Consider the following 14,214-nt stretch of genomic DNA (forward strand, 5'->3'; position numbering starts at 1 on the left):
CTGAGATTTATTGCCAAACTCAATTATAATAATATCATTCAAAAGGGGTGTAGGCTTGAGGTTAACCAATCAGAGGCAATGTGACAATAACTCTTATTCAGCCAATAGCAGACGATAAGAATATTTCAAATGCATTATTATAATTCTTTATTATCAGGTAACACCTGGTCTATTTCTATTGGCAAGAATATAATAGAATCCTTGTAAGTTATTCTTTCCCATGAGGCCACTTCAGTGTCTATTTTATTCTCATCTCACTCTCCTTCTTCGTTATGAATAGTCTGTTCATACAATTGCAACTCCCCCAAGGTCAAACACACAGTTCTCTGTAGCAAACATTAGATAACTCAGAGAAACACATTTTTGCAAACTCAAGCAGAACTACACCACCGTTCAAAAGTTTAGGGTCACTTAGAAATTTCCTTATTTTTTAAAGAAAAGCACAGTTTTTTTCAATGAAGATCACATTAAATTAATCAGAAATACACTCTATACATTGTTAATGTGCTAAATGACTATTCTAGCTGCAAACGTCTGGTTTTTAATGCAATATCTACATAGGTGTATAGATGCCCACTTCCAGCAACCATCACTCCAGTGTTCTAATGGTACATTGTGTTTGCTTACTGTGTTAGAAGGATAATGGATGATTAGAAAACACTTGAGAACCCTTCTGCAATTATGTTAGCACCTCTGTAAACAGTTTTGCTGTTTAGAGGATCTATAAAACTGACCTTCCTTTTGAGCTAGTTGAGAATCTGGAGCATTACATTTGTGGGTTCGATTAAACTCTCCAAATGCTAGAAAAAGAGAGCTTTCGTGTGAAACTCGACAGTCTATTCTTGTTCTTAGAAATGAAGGCTATTCCATGCGAGAAATTGCCAAGAAACTGAAGATTTCCTACAACGGTGTGTACTACTCCCTTCAGAGGACAGCACAAACAGGTTCTAACCAGAGTAGAAAGAGAAGTGGGAGGCCCCGCTGCACAACTGAGCAACAAGACAAGTACATTAGAGTCTCTAGTTTGAGAAATAGACGCCTCATAGGTCCTCAACTGGCAGCTTCATTAAATAGTACCCGCAAAATGCCAGTGTAAACGTCTACAGTGAAGTGGCGACTCCAGGATGCTGGCCTTCAGGGCAGAGTGGCAAAGAAAAAGCCATATCTGAGACTGGCTAATAAAAGGAAAAGATTAATATGGGCAAAAGCACACAGACATTGGACAGACGAATCGAAGTTTGAGGTGTTTGGATCACACAGAAGAACATTTGTGAGACGCAGAACAACTGAAAAGATGCTGGAAGAGTGCCTGACGCCATCTGTCAAGCATGGTGGAGGTAATGTGATGGTCGGGGGTTGCTTTGGTGCTGGTAAAGTGGGAGATTTGTACAAGGTAAAAGGGATTTTGAATAAGGAAGGCTATCACTCCATTTTGCAACGCCATGCCATACCCTGTGGACAGCGCTTTATTGGAGCCAATTTCATCCTACAACAGGACAATGACCCAAAGCACACCTCCAAATTATGCAAGAACTATTTAGGGAAGAAGCAGGCAGCTGGTATTCTATCTGTAATGGAGTGGCCAGCGCAGTCACCAGATCTCAACCCCATAGAGCTGTTGTGGGAGCAGCTTGACTGTATGGTACACAAGAAGTGCCCATCAAGCCAATGCAACTCGTGGGAGGGGCTTCTGGAAGCATGGGGTGAAATTTCTCCCGATTACCTCAGAAAATTAACAGCTAGAATGCCAAAGGTCTGCAATGCTGTAATTGCTGCAAATGGAGCATTCTTTGACAAAAGCAAAGTTTGAAGGAGAAAATTATTATTACAAATAAAAATCATTATTTCTAACCTTGTCAATGTCTTGACTATATTTTCTAGTCATTTTGCAACTCATTTGATAAATATAAGTGTGAGTTTTCATGGAAAACACAAAATTGTCTGGGTGACCCCAAACTTTTGAACGGTAGTGTATGTAGAGGAAAAGTAATTAGAAAATGGAGAATAAATATCTTCATAATTCGGCATGCTTGATAATTCATAATGTAATTTAATACAGACAATATAAGCAAATTGACCATCCATCACAGGCCCATTTACCCGCTCGAGTTTGAGACCCCTTGCCTAAAGCAACTTAAAGGGTAATAATCATACTTGCCAACTCTCCCGGAAAAAGGGATGAACTTCCGGACTCCCTTAACCCCTTCCCGCACCTTGGCGTAAATGCACGTCCAGGTGAGCAGTAACTTCGCGCACCTGGGCGTGCAGTTACGTCCGCACTTTAACAGTTAACCACCGCGCGGAGCTACACCGCAGCGGCGGTTAACTATCCAGGGTGTCAGCCCGTTGCCGATCAGCGGCCTGTCGCCGCTGAAATCGGCAATTAACCCCTTTGATGCGGTGGTCGATTGCGATCACCACATGGAAGAGGTTTACAGCGGATCGGCAGCCCCCCACATGTATTTGCGGGGGCTGGCGATCCTTATCATGGCAACCAGAGGCCAGACAATGACCTCCGGGTTGCCATGTACAGAAGCCTCGGAGGATCAGCCTCAGGCCGGTCCTCCGATGCTTCCTGTCAGTGTGACAGTTACGTCACAATGACAGTTAGAACACATTACACTACGTGTGTAGTATAATGTGTTCTAGCAGCGATCAAAGCTGCAAGTCTAAGTGTCCCCTAGTGGGACAAGTAAAAAAAGTAAAAAAAAGATAATAAAAATGTTTTTAAAAAGTGCAAAAATAAAAGTTATAAGTGACATAAACAAAGAATGCTTTTTTTCCTATAATAAGTCTATTATAGGAAAAAAATTAACACGTTAAAAAAAGTACACATATTTGGTATTGCCGCATTCGTAACGACCCCAACTATAAAACTGTAATATTAGTTTTCCCGCACGGTGAACACCGCGAAAAAAATACACGAAAAACTGTGCCCGAATCACAATTTTTTGGTTACCAACCCTCCCAAAATATACAATAAAAAGTGATCAAAAAGTCGCATGTACGCCAAAATGGTACCAATACAAACTACATCCCGTCCCGCAAAAAACAAGCCCTTACAACGCTTTTTTGACTGAAAAATAAAAACGTTATGGTTCTCAGAATATGGTGACACAAAAATTTATTTATTTTATAAATAAGTGATTTTATTGCACAAACGCTGCAAAACATAAAAAAATTATATACATCGGGTAACGCTGTAATCGTATCGACCCGCAGAATAAAGTATAATGGTCATTTATAGCCCAGGGTGAAGGCCTTAAAAAAACGAATAAAAAACATTGTCAGAATTGATGGTTTTTGGTCACCTTGCTTGCCAAAAAATGGAATAAAACGTGATCAAAAAAATTTCTGGTACCCCAAAATGGTACCAATGAAAACCTACAGATTGTCCCGCAACGAATAAACCCTCAGACGGCTCCAGTGGAGAAAAAACAGTTCTGGCTCTCAGAATATGGCGATGCAAAATGTGCAGTGTTCCAAAAGCAGATAAGATCGGGCGCCATTTATCAGTGCGACACCGGCCACATGTCTGCAGATTATTATTTACTTACTGCATTATTATAACCTCTTATTATACCCTGATGTACCCCGCACAGATAACATATGCCCCCACATTATAAACAAATACCAGTGAAACCCCAAACAGAACATCTACCAAGCAAACTCTGCGCCCCAAAAGCCAAATAGCGTCCCTCCCTTCTGAGCCCTGCAGCGTGCCTAAACACCAATTTACGTCCACAGATATGGCATCGCCATACCCGGGAGAACCCGGTTAATATTTTATGAGGTATTTGTCTTCAGTGGCACAAACTGGGCATAACATGTAGTGCACTAAAATAGCATATGAGTGGAAAATTATAATTTTCACTCTGCACCATCCGCTGCATATTAACCCCTGCGCACAGCACGACATAGCATGTCTTAGTGTGGGGGGTGATGTATGGAGCGTCTCACGTGAAAAATAAAGCATTTAAAACAGCAAAATCACTGTTTTTTGGTCACCTTGGCTCTACCTAAAAATGTAATAAAAAGTTCTCAAAAAGTTGTATGTACCAAAAAATGGTACTAATAAAAACGACCGCTCGTCCCTCAATAAATAAGCCCTCACACCGCTCTATTGACTGAAAAATAAAAAAGTTGTGGCTCTTGGAACGCGGGGAGGAAAAAACTAAAAAGGAAAAGAAAAAAATGGATCAGTCTAGAAAGGGTTAATTACTTTCTAATGAAAAACCATTTATGACCACACGTGTGGTATAGCCGTACTCGGGAGAAATTGCTTTACAAATGTTGGGCAGCTTTTTCCCCCTTTATCATTTGTGAAATTGAAAAAATGCAACATTTTAGTGGAAGAAATGTTGATATTCATTTTCACGGCCTAATTCTAATAAATCCTGCAAAAGACTTGTGGGGTCTAAATGCCCACTATATCCCTAGATAGATTCTTTAAGTGGTGTAATTTCCACTTTTGGGGGGTTTCCACTGTTTTGGCCTCTCAGGGGCTTTGCAAATGCGACATGGCACCCAAAAACCATTTCAGCTAAATTTGAGCTCCAAAAGCCAAATAGCGCTCCTTCTCTTCTAAGCCCTGCTGTGGGTCCAAACAGCAGTTTATTACCACATATGGCATATTTCTGTAATCGGGAGAAATTGTTTTACAAATGTTGGGGTGCTTTTTCTCCTTTATTCCTTGTAAAAATAAAAAATGGCTACCTTTTTTCAGAAAAAAAGTCGATATTTACCTTTACAGAATAATTCCAATGAATTCAGCAAAACAACCGTGGGGTCAAAATGCTAACTTTACCCCTAGAAAAATTACTTGATGAGTGTAGTTTCCAAAATGGGGTCACTTTCCGGTGGTTTCTACTATTTTGTTCCCTCCAGTGCATTTCAAATGCGACATGGCACTGAAAACTATTCCAGCAAAATCAGAATTTCAAAATCCAAATGGTGCTCCTTCCATTCTGAGTTCTGCAGTGGGTCCAAACAGCAGTTTATTACCACATATGGGGTATTGCTATAATCAGGAGAAATTGCTTTACATATGTTGGGGTGTTTTTTCTCTTTTATTCCTTGAAAAAATTCAAAATGAAATGAAAAAAACTGTGGGTTCAAAATGCTAACTATACCCCTAGATAAATTCCCTGAGGGGTGTAGTTTCCAAAATGAGGTCACTTTTGGGGTTCTTTATTGTTTTGGCCCCACAAGACCTCTTCAAACCTGACATGGTACCTAAAATATATGCTAAAAAAAAGGAGGCCCCAAAATCCACTAGGTGCTCCTTTGCTTCTGAGGCCTGTGTTTCAGTCCATGACCGCACTAGGGCCACATGTGGGGTATTTCTAAAAACTGCAGAATCTGGGCAATAAATAATAAGTTACATTTATCAGGTAAAACGTTCTGTGGTATAGAAAAAAATTTATTACAAATGAATTTTGTAAAAAAAAAAATGAAATTTGTAACTTTCACCTCTACTTTGCTTTAATTCCTGTGAAACGCCTAAAGGGTTAATACACTTTCTGAATGCTGTTTTGAATACTTTGAGGGGTGCAGTTTTCAAAATGGGGTGATTTATGGGGACTTTCTAATATATAAGGCTCTCAAAGCCACTTCAGAACTGAACTGGTCCTTGTAAAAATCGCCTTTTGAAATTTTCTTGAAAATATGAGTAATTGCTGCTAAAGTTCTAAGTCTTATAACGTCCTAGAAAAATAAAAGAATGTTCAAAAAACGATGCCAAACTAAAGTAGACATGTGGGGGATGGTAACTAGTAACTATTTTGTGTGGTATTACGATCTGTTTTACAAGCAGATACATTTAAATTTAGAAAAATGCTAATTTTTGCAAATTTTCTCAAAATCTTGGTGTTTTTTACAAATAAATATTGAATTTATCAACCAAATTTTTTCCCTACCATAAAGTACAATATGTCACGAGAAAACAATCTCAGAATCGCTTGGATAGGTAAAAGCATTCCGGAGTTATTACCACATAAAGTGACACATGTCAGATTTGAAAAATCGGCTTCGTCCTGAAGGCCAAAACAGGCTCAGTCCTGAAGGGGTTAAGAGTAGACAAATCTACTGGGTGCCGCGCGTCCTTATAACACACTCACCTCTCCCTGTACCTGCAGTCCTCTTCGGTCCTGGGCACTGCCGCCACAGACAATGTGCTGACAACGGGAACCCCTGTAAGACCCGTCTGACATGGCCTTGGTTATATACTCACACGACCGTAAAACATCTCTGTAATTGCGGACCGTAATACCGTCCACAATTACGGACCCATTCGGTTCTTTTGGCCGCGGACACCTTTCTGTATCGCTACGGATTGGTGTCCGTGCCATAGAACTGTACCGCAAAAGATAGAACATGTTCTATCTTTTGCATTTTACGGGCCGTGCTTCCGTACTTTGTATGGCAGCACGGCCTGAAAATGCGTCCGTTGGCCTTGCCCGCAATCGCAGGCCATGATTACGGGCATGGTCGTGTGCATGAGGCCTTAGGCCTCAGGTCAGTGACCTTAGATACCTATCCCCTGTGCCAAGCCTGCAGCTGTTCTCTTTTGAACTGTTTTACATACCTGCACATTAACCCTTTATCTAACTGCACATTCCCTTTGTCCTGGCCACCTGGTATTTAACCCTTTACATACCTGCACATTCCCATGGTACTTAACCCTTTACTTCCCCTAGACAAACCTCTCTATTTACCCCAACCGTACAAAAGTTAACCCATTAGTAACAGAGACAGCTAGAGTCAGGTGGGGGTGGGACATAGAAGAAAGCGTGAGTGTACTGTATTTTATATGTATGTTTTAGTACGTGGGTGGGTATTGGGATAGTGTTGTAATATATTGTATTAAGACTGTGCCGCTTGTAGCGTCAGTGTATTTAATTCATATTGAGTTATTATGTGTATTGAGGTATATTGATACTATACTGTGAATATATATTTTGTGTATTTGTTGAGTGTTATTTGTTTAGGTAATAAACCTTTATCTACTATACAGTTGTGTCATGAATCACCGCGCGCAAACACTTAGGCTACATGCACACATTGCGTATTTTGCTGTGGAAAATACGCAGCAAAATCGCAAGAAATTTGCAGGAAAAAAACACACCTAAGGCCTGGTTTACACGAGCGTGTGCGTTTTGCGCACGCAAAAAACGCGGCGTTTTGTTTGCGCAAAGGGCACTTACCAGCTCCGTGTGTCAGCCCTGTATGATGCGCGGCTGCGTGATTTTCGCGCAGCCGCCATCATGATGACACTCCGTTTGGATGATTGTCAACAGAAAAGCACGTGGTTCTTTTCTGTTTGCAAACATACTTTTGACTGCTGTTGCGCGAATCACGCGCATCCCACGGAAGTGCTTCCGTGCGGTGCGCGTGATTTTCACGCACCCATTGACTTCAATGGGTGCATGATGCGCGAATAGCGCACAAATTTAGGACATGTCGTGAGTTTTTTTCAGCGGACTCACGCTGAGGAAAACTCACGGACTGTCTGCATGCCCCCATAGACTTATATAGGTCCGTACGACACGCGTGAAAAGCACGCGCGTCGCACGGACGTATATCACGCTCGTGTAAACGATGCCTAAAGATGTGTTTTTCTGTGCGGTTTTCCGTTTTGAGGCGCGTTTCTATGCTGCGGATTTTGGTGCGATTTTCCTCTGCACTAGAAAGATACAATTCGCAAGCAGAAACGCAAGGTAAGTTGACATGCTGCAGATTCTAAAAAACGCACAACAGGTCAATTTCAGTCCTGAAAACTACTGCAGCATGTACATGAGAACCTCATTGACTATTCTGGTACTGTATTATGCTTCGGACTTGCCGCACGCAAAACCGCACTTAATACGCATTGTCTGCATTGAACCTTGGGCTACATTTAGACGAGCGTGTCCGATTTGCGTGCGTAAAAAATGCAGCGTTTTTCCTACATTTCTAGTCTGTGTGCGTTGCGTATGTGCATCAGTGCGCTTTACGTGTGGCATGTGTTTTTCACGTCCGTGCAAGCACTTCATTTTTAAAAATAATTAATTATTTCTTTGCTTTTCAATGTATTTGATGCGTGAAACACGGACATCACATGTGGTTTTCACGTACACCCATGAACTTCAATGGGCAACTAGGTGCGTGAAAAGGCACCAATATAGGACATGCAGTGTTTCACACAACGGACACCCGCTGCGTAAAAAACAACGCATGTGTGAATGGCCCCATTGAATTGCATGGGTCCGTGTGCTGCGAGTGATTTGAACGCACAGAACACGGACGAGTATTAAGCCATTAGATAGGCCTCATGCACACGACCGTAAAAACACCCGTTATTACGGGTCGTAATTACGACCCGTAATAACGGGCTCATAGACTTCTATTGGCCACGGGTACCTTCCCGTTTTCTTACGGGAAGGTGCCCGTGCCGTTGAAAAAGATAGAACATGTCCTATTTCAGGCCGTAATAACGGCACGGACAGCCCATAGAAGTCTATGGAGCTCCCGTAATGACGGGTGGCTACATGTGTGCACCCGTCATTACGGGAGCGTTGCTAGGCGACGTCAGTAAATAGTCACTGTCCAGGGTGCTGAAAGAGTTAACTGATCGGCAGTAACTCTTTCAGCATCCTGGACAGTGAATTCCGATTAGAATATAGAGCAACCTGTAAAAAAATAAAATAAAAGACGTTCATACTTACCGAGAACTTCCTGCTTCCTCCAGTCCGGTCTCCCGGCCGTTGCCTTGGTGACGCGTCTCTCTCGACATCCGGCCCGACATCCCTGGATGACGTTTCTGCCCATGTGACCGCTGCAGCCAATCACAGGTCAATCCCAGGCTGCAGCGGTCACATGGACTGTCGCGTCATCCAGGGAGGTTGGGCTGGATGTGAAGAGAGGGACGCGTCACCAAGGCAACGGCCGGGTAAGTATGAATTTCTTTAACTTTTATTACAGAAAGGGCTGTCCCTTCTCTCTATCCTGCACTGATAGAGAGAAGGGGCTGCCGATTAGTGCAGTGCTATTTTGCAGCCAAAAACGTGCCCGTAAATACGAGTGGAATACGGGTGACACCGGACCCATATTTACAGGCACGGGTCCGTAAATACTGGTGCAAAACGGGTCGAATACGTGTGACCAAGGACCCGTATTTACGCCAGTATTTACGGGTGGGAAAAAATACGGTCGTGTGCATGAGGCCTTAGGAGGCATTCAGCTTAAGTTTTTTCAGCTGTTTTTCAGGGCGTTTACGGCTCGAAAAACAGCTGAAAATGAGCCATGTGAACATACCCTTAGGGTATGTTCACGTGGCCTATTTTCAGACGTAATTCAGGCGTTTTACGCCACGAATTACGCCTGAAAAGATGGCTCCAAACCGTCTGCAAACATCTGCCTATTGCTTGCAATGGGTTTTATGATGTTCTGTTCAGACGGTGTAATTTTACGCGTCACTGTCAAAAGACGGCGCGTAAAATTACGCCCGCGTCAAAGAAGTGCAGGACACTTCTTGGGACGTTTTTGGAGCCGTTTTTCATTGACTCCAATGAAGAACAGCTCCAATTACGTCCGTAAAAGATACTGCGAAAAACGTGAGTACATGCAAAAATGTCTGAAATTCAGGAGCTGTTTTCGCCTGAAAACAGCTCTGTAATTTCAGACGTATTTTGCGTTTGCGTCTGAACATGCCCTTAAAAATGGCTGAAAATCAGAGGCTGTTTTCCCTTGAAAACAACTCCGTATTTTATAGCCGTTTTTACCGTGTGAACATAGCATAAGGCTGGGTTCACACGAGCATGTTCCGTTCGTAAATGACAGAACGTATTTCGGCCACTAATCCCGGACCGAACACACTGCAGGGAGCCGGGCTCCTAGCATCATAGTAAGGGTATGTTCACACGGCCTATTTACGGACGTAATTCGGGCGTTTTTGCCCCGAATTACGTCTGAAAATAGCGCCTCAATAGCGCTGACAAACATCTGCCCATTGAAAGCAATGGGCAGACGTTTGTCTGTTCACACGAGGCGTATATTTACGCGCCGCTGTCAATTGACGGCGCGTAAATAGACGCCCGCGTCAAAGAAGTGACCTGTCACTTCTTTGGCCGTAATTGGAGCCGTTATTCATTGACTCCAATGAATAGCAGCGCTAATTACGGCCGTAATTGACGCGGCGTTCAAGCGCCTGCACATGCCGTTACGGCTGAAATTACGGGGATGTTTTCAGGCTGAAACATCCCCGTAATTTCAGCCGTAACGGACGCCCTCGTGTGAACATACCCTTATGTACAATGCTAGGAGTCCCTGCCTCTCCGTGGAACTACTGTCCCGTACTGAAGACATGATTACAGTACAGGACAGATGTCCGGCAGAGAGGCAGGGACTCCTAGTGTCATACATAACTATAATGCTAGGAGACCGGCTCCCTGCAGTGCGTTCGGTCCGGGACTTACGGCCGAAATACGTTCCGTCCTTTACGGACGTAACATGGTCGTGTGAATCAAGCCTGAGGCCGGATTTACACGAGCGTGTGTTTATCGCGCGCAAAAGGTACTTAACAGCTCCGTATGTCAGCCGCGTATGATGCGTGATTTTCGCTCAGCTGCCATCATTATGACACTTTGTATGTTTGTAAACAGAAAAGCATGTGGTGCTTTTCTATTTTCATTCATACGTTTTACTGCAGTTGCGCGAATCACGCACCCATTGACTTCGATGGGTGTGTGATGCACGAACAACGCACAAATATCGGACATGTCGTGAGTTTTACACAGCGGACACACGTTGCGTGAAACTCATGGACAGTCTGCACGGTCCCATAGACTAACATAGGTCCGTGCGAGGCGCGTGAATATCACGCGCGTTGCACGGACCTATTATACGTTCATCTAAATAAGCCCTAAGGGGCAATTCACATGCAGATTTGTTGCAGACATTTTTGCAAACGTCCCTTTCATTCGTATGAGGTTTGCAGAAATCCATTTGCCCGATGCAGAAAGAACTCGATTCAGATGAATGGTACTTATTTTCAGCCGCAAAAATTCCTGAAACAAATCTACCGGGTGTGAATAAAACCTAATACGTCAAATGCAGATAAGCGGATAAATCGTGCTGCAGCCGGCGAGTGGTGAACGCCTCAGGTTCCCTGAACATTAGGAAGAACCCAGAACATTCAGCGTCCCCGCCGCAAATCGTACATACTACATACAGCGTACAGACCGCAAGCTACACCCAGAGTCTGACGTAATACCTGGGAAATAGGAATGAAGCCGGCATAAGCCCCGCCCTTAACCTGACATTATGCCCGCCTACTCTAAGGTATCCAATCACTACTAATGATCTGCTAGAGGGGAGGGGTTTGTAGCAATCCTCTCGCCCCTTACCCCCTGTGTGTTATCCTGACTGGCTGCTGTCCGCGGATTGACGTTCAGGGCTACCAATGGCAGCGCTCTGGTACTGACACGAGCTGCTCTTGCGCAGGTTGAGAGGAGGACGAGCGCTGAAGTCGGTGGATGTGTGTGGTAATGTTATTCTCTGTCTCATCCTGTTTACCTTTATCCATAGCACGTAGACCCCGGTTCTGTCTGCTGCCTGAGCGGGCGATGAATGGCGCTTATATGCAGTACATTGACTGCGAGCACTTTACATGTGCGGGTAATATAGTTTATTTGCAGCCGGACTGTTCAGTCCTGAATGCGCTTCATATAACAGGGTGACATCTCCCTTACATAGAAAAGTTATGGTGTAACTAGCGACCAGTCACATTTCATAATCGCTGCCTGTTTCTCTAGCAGTCCTGCGGTTTGCATGCGACTTTGACAGCCATGAATGTTTTGCGACAAATATACACTATCAAAAGTGACAACCTACATGGCTTCACTTCCTCTTGTCACTTCTGCGGAAAATGACAGCCACAGCAAAATAGAAAAGGCTATTATCTCAAATTTGCGGTGGCCAATCAGTGTATACGCCGACTTGCCCGTAGACTAATGGTAAATGTGTATCACTAGGTAGGTGTAGGCCGTTTGGCATATGTATGGCCAGGATCCAGCTCTAGTCCTACTGCACGGTTTGATATCAGTGACGCTGATCTGTCTTCTGCGGAATAAATACAACATTAGGCAGAACACGCAAAATTGTGCTGATTGTTGGGGTTGCCAGAGGTCTGACCCCCGTGATCAAACGTTGATGGCCTATCCCAAATGTGACCAAGAACTATAATTTGGCTCCTAAATTGTTACATTTAGGAACCCAAATTGCCTAAAAGATTTAAAACCGAATATTCTGACTGCCTGCAGCCACCACTAGAGGGAGCTCCCAATAGTAAACACCTTTGTGCCCTCTAGTGGTGTTTGCCAGGACATAGATCGCATCATTTTCTGTAAGGGTGTATTCAGATGTGGATGAAACCGCATCAAAAATTTTGATGCCGATGAGGTTTTTACAGGTGAAACACATTTAAAGGGTAACTATAGTGACGTGTCAGAAGTTTGGGTATGGAGTGGCTGAGCCCGGTCCATATTCAGCGGCTTTTGGCTGTAACATACAGCCGACCCTTCACTATAACGGCCGGGATCGGAGATAACTCCGGTTCCGGCTGCTTGACTAAACACAAAACACAGTGCATTATATGGTACAATAAAAGGCGGCATTAGAAACTACAACTCATCCCGCAAAAATCAAGCGCTCATACGGCTATGTCGACGTGAAATGAAAAAAATTTGAGATTTTTTTTTAATTTGGCAAACAAAAAAATAGATTTGGCTACATTTTTAGATTCTATATATTTTTTTATGCCTAGAGCCCCGTATTTAGCTGCGTGCACTGTATTTTGCATAACTATTCTCAGATCTTTTCTTTGATGAAATATTGGGAATGCAAATAATGCTGAGTCACTAGGATATTGCGGCCGCACCTTGGGCATTTATTTGCAAGCTCAGGCTCCACAGGAATCCTATAGAAGTACAACCTCTATATTCCAAACCTGTTCTCGAATACCTAGAGCTTCGTCTGCTTACTAATGTACATTGTGTCCAGATATATCTGTATAGAAGCGTCTCGCGGGGGTGCAGGAAGAGGAGACGTGAGCGTTCCCAAACCTGACACCAGCGCTTGCGTTTTTTTTGCTTAGAAGGGCATCCGTCGTAGGAGCGTTCAGTTATGGCGGTCTCGTGCGTAGTGACCGGCTTATGCTGTATTCATGTAACGTCTGACAACTTGAGACGGTGGTTGTGCAGAGCTCGTCTTACTGGATGTTTTTTTTTGTTTGTTTTTTAATGGTAGTCTCATGAAGACAACCCCTTTCCATATATTAGTGTCTATAGAGGCTATAAAGGGGGGAGGGGGAGCGCTCGGAACCCCCCTCTATGAGGCAGACTGGAAAGCCGCTAATATAGAGTGGCTCTTACTCTAGTGCACCAGCCCCATTCATGTAATACACGGTCGGCCGTTTATCGGTCTTTGCTGTCATGTCTTCTCTATCTCAAATTTAATCTTTCTAAAACGAACCCCCTTCTATTCCCTTCATCATCTTCTTCACCTAAAGAAGATGATGATGACCCCCACTGTATGTGATGGCGCGCAGACCCCCGCTGTATGTGATGCCGCGCAGACCCCCGCTGTATGTGATGCCACGCAGACCCCCGCTGTATGTGATGCCGAGCAGACCCCCGCTGTATGTGATGCCGCACAGACCCCCGCTGTATGTGATGCCGCGCAGACCCCCGCTGTATGTGATGCCGCGCAGACCCCCGCTGTATGTGATGCCGCGCAGACCCCCGCTGTATGTGATGCCGCGCAGACCCCCGCTGTATGTGATGCCGCGCAGACCCCCGCTGTATATGATGCCGCGCAGACCCCCACTGTATGTGATGCCGCGCCGATATAGCTGTATGAGACCTTATGCACCACCAGATCAGTAATTGTGGATAAAAATACGGATCCATTAATTTCTATGGCCCACGGTCACCTTCCCGTATATTTACGGGTAAGTGTCCGAGCCATAGAAATGACCTGCAAAGAATAGGACATGTCCTATTTATTTTAATTTGCGGACCGTGCTCCTATACTTTATAATGGGAGCTCGGCCCGCAAATGCGGGTGACAGTCCGTGCCCGTAATCACGGACTGTGCACGCTGCTACGGCCTTGTGCATGAGGGATTTTTTTTTGCTAAACGAGTTGTAGTTTTTCACCACACCATTTACTGTACCAT

At 44.0% G+C, this 14,214-nt stretch overlaps 1 protein-coding gene across 3 annotated transcripts in view; it reads left to right on the forward strand.

The window, feature by feature from the left end:
• The first annotated feature begins 11,432 nt into the window (after positions 1 to 11,432).
• Positions 11,433 to 14,214, forward strand: part of STAT2 (signal transducer and activator of transcription 2) — a 118,310-nt gene continuing 115,528 nt past the window's right edge. The window contains exon 1 of one of the 3 annotated variants that reach the window (XM_075852097.1): positions 11,433 to 11,522. The gene's annotated coding sequence lies outside the window, so the exon portion shown is untranslated. Of the gene's footprint in view, positions 11,523 to 11,627; positions 11,650 to 14,214 lie in introns of those variants that run through there. The other 2 variants (XM_075852099.1, XM_075852100.1) reach the window with 2 other exon arrangements.

This window comes from Rhinoderma darwinii, chromosome 2 (assembly GCF_050947455.1).
Source record: "Rhinoderma darwinii isolate aRhiDar2 chromosome 2, aRhiDar2.hap1, whole genome shotgun sequence".
NCBI lineage: Eukaryota > Metazoa > Chordata > Amphibia > Anura > Rhinodermatidae > Rhinoderma > Rhinoderma darwinii.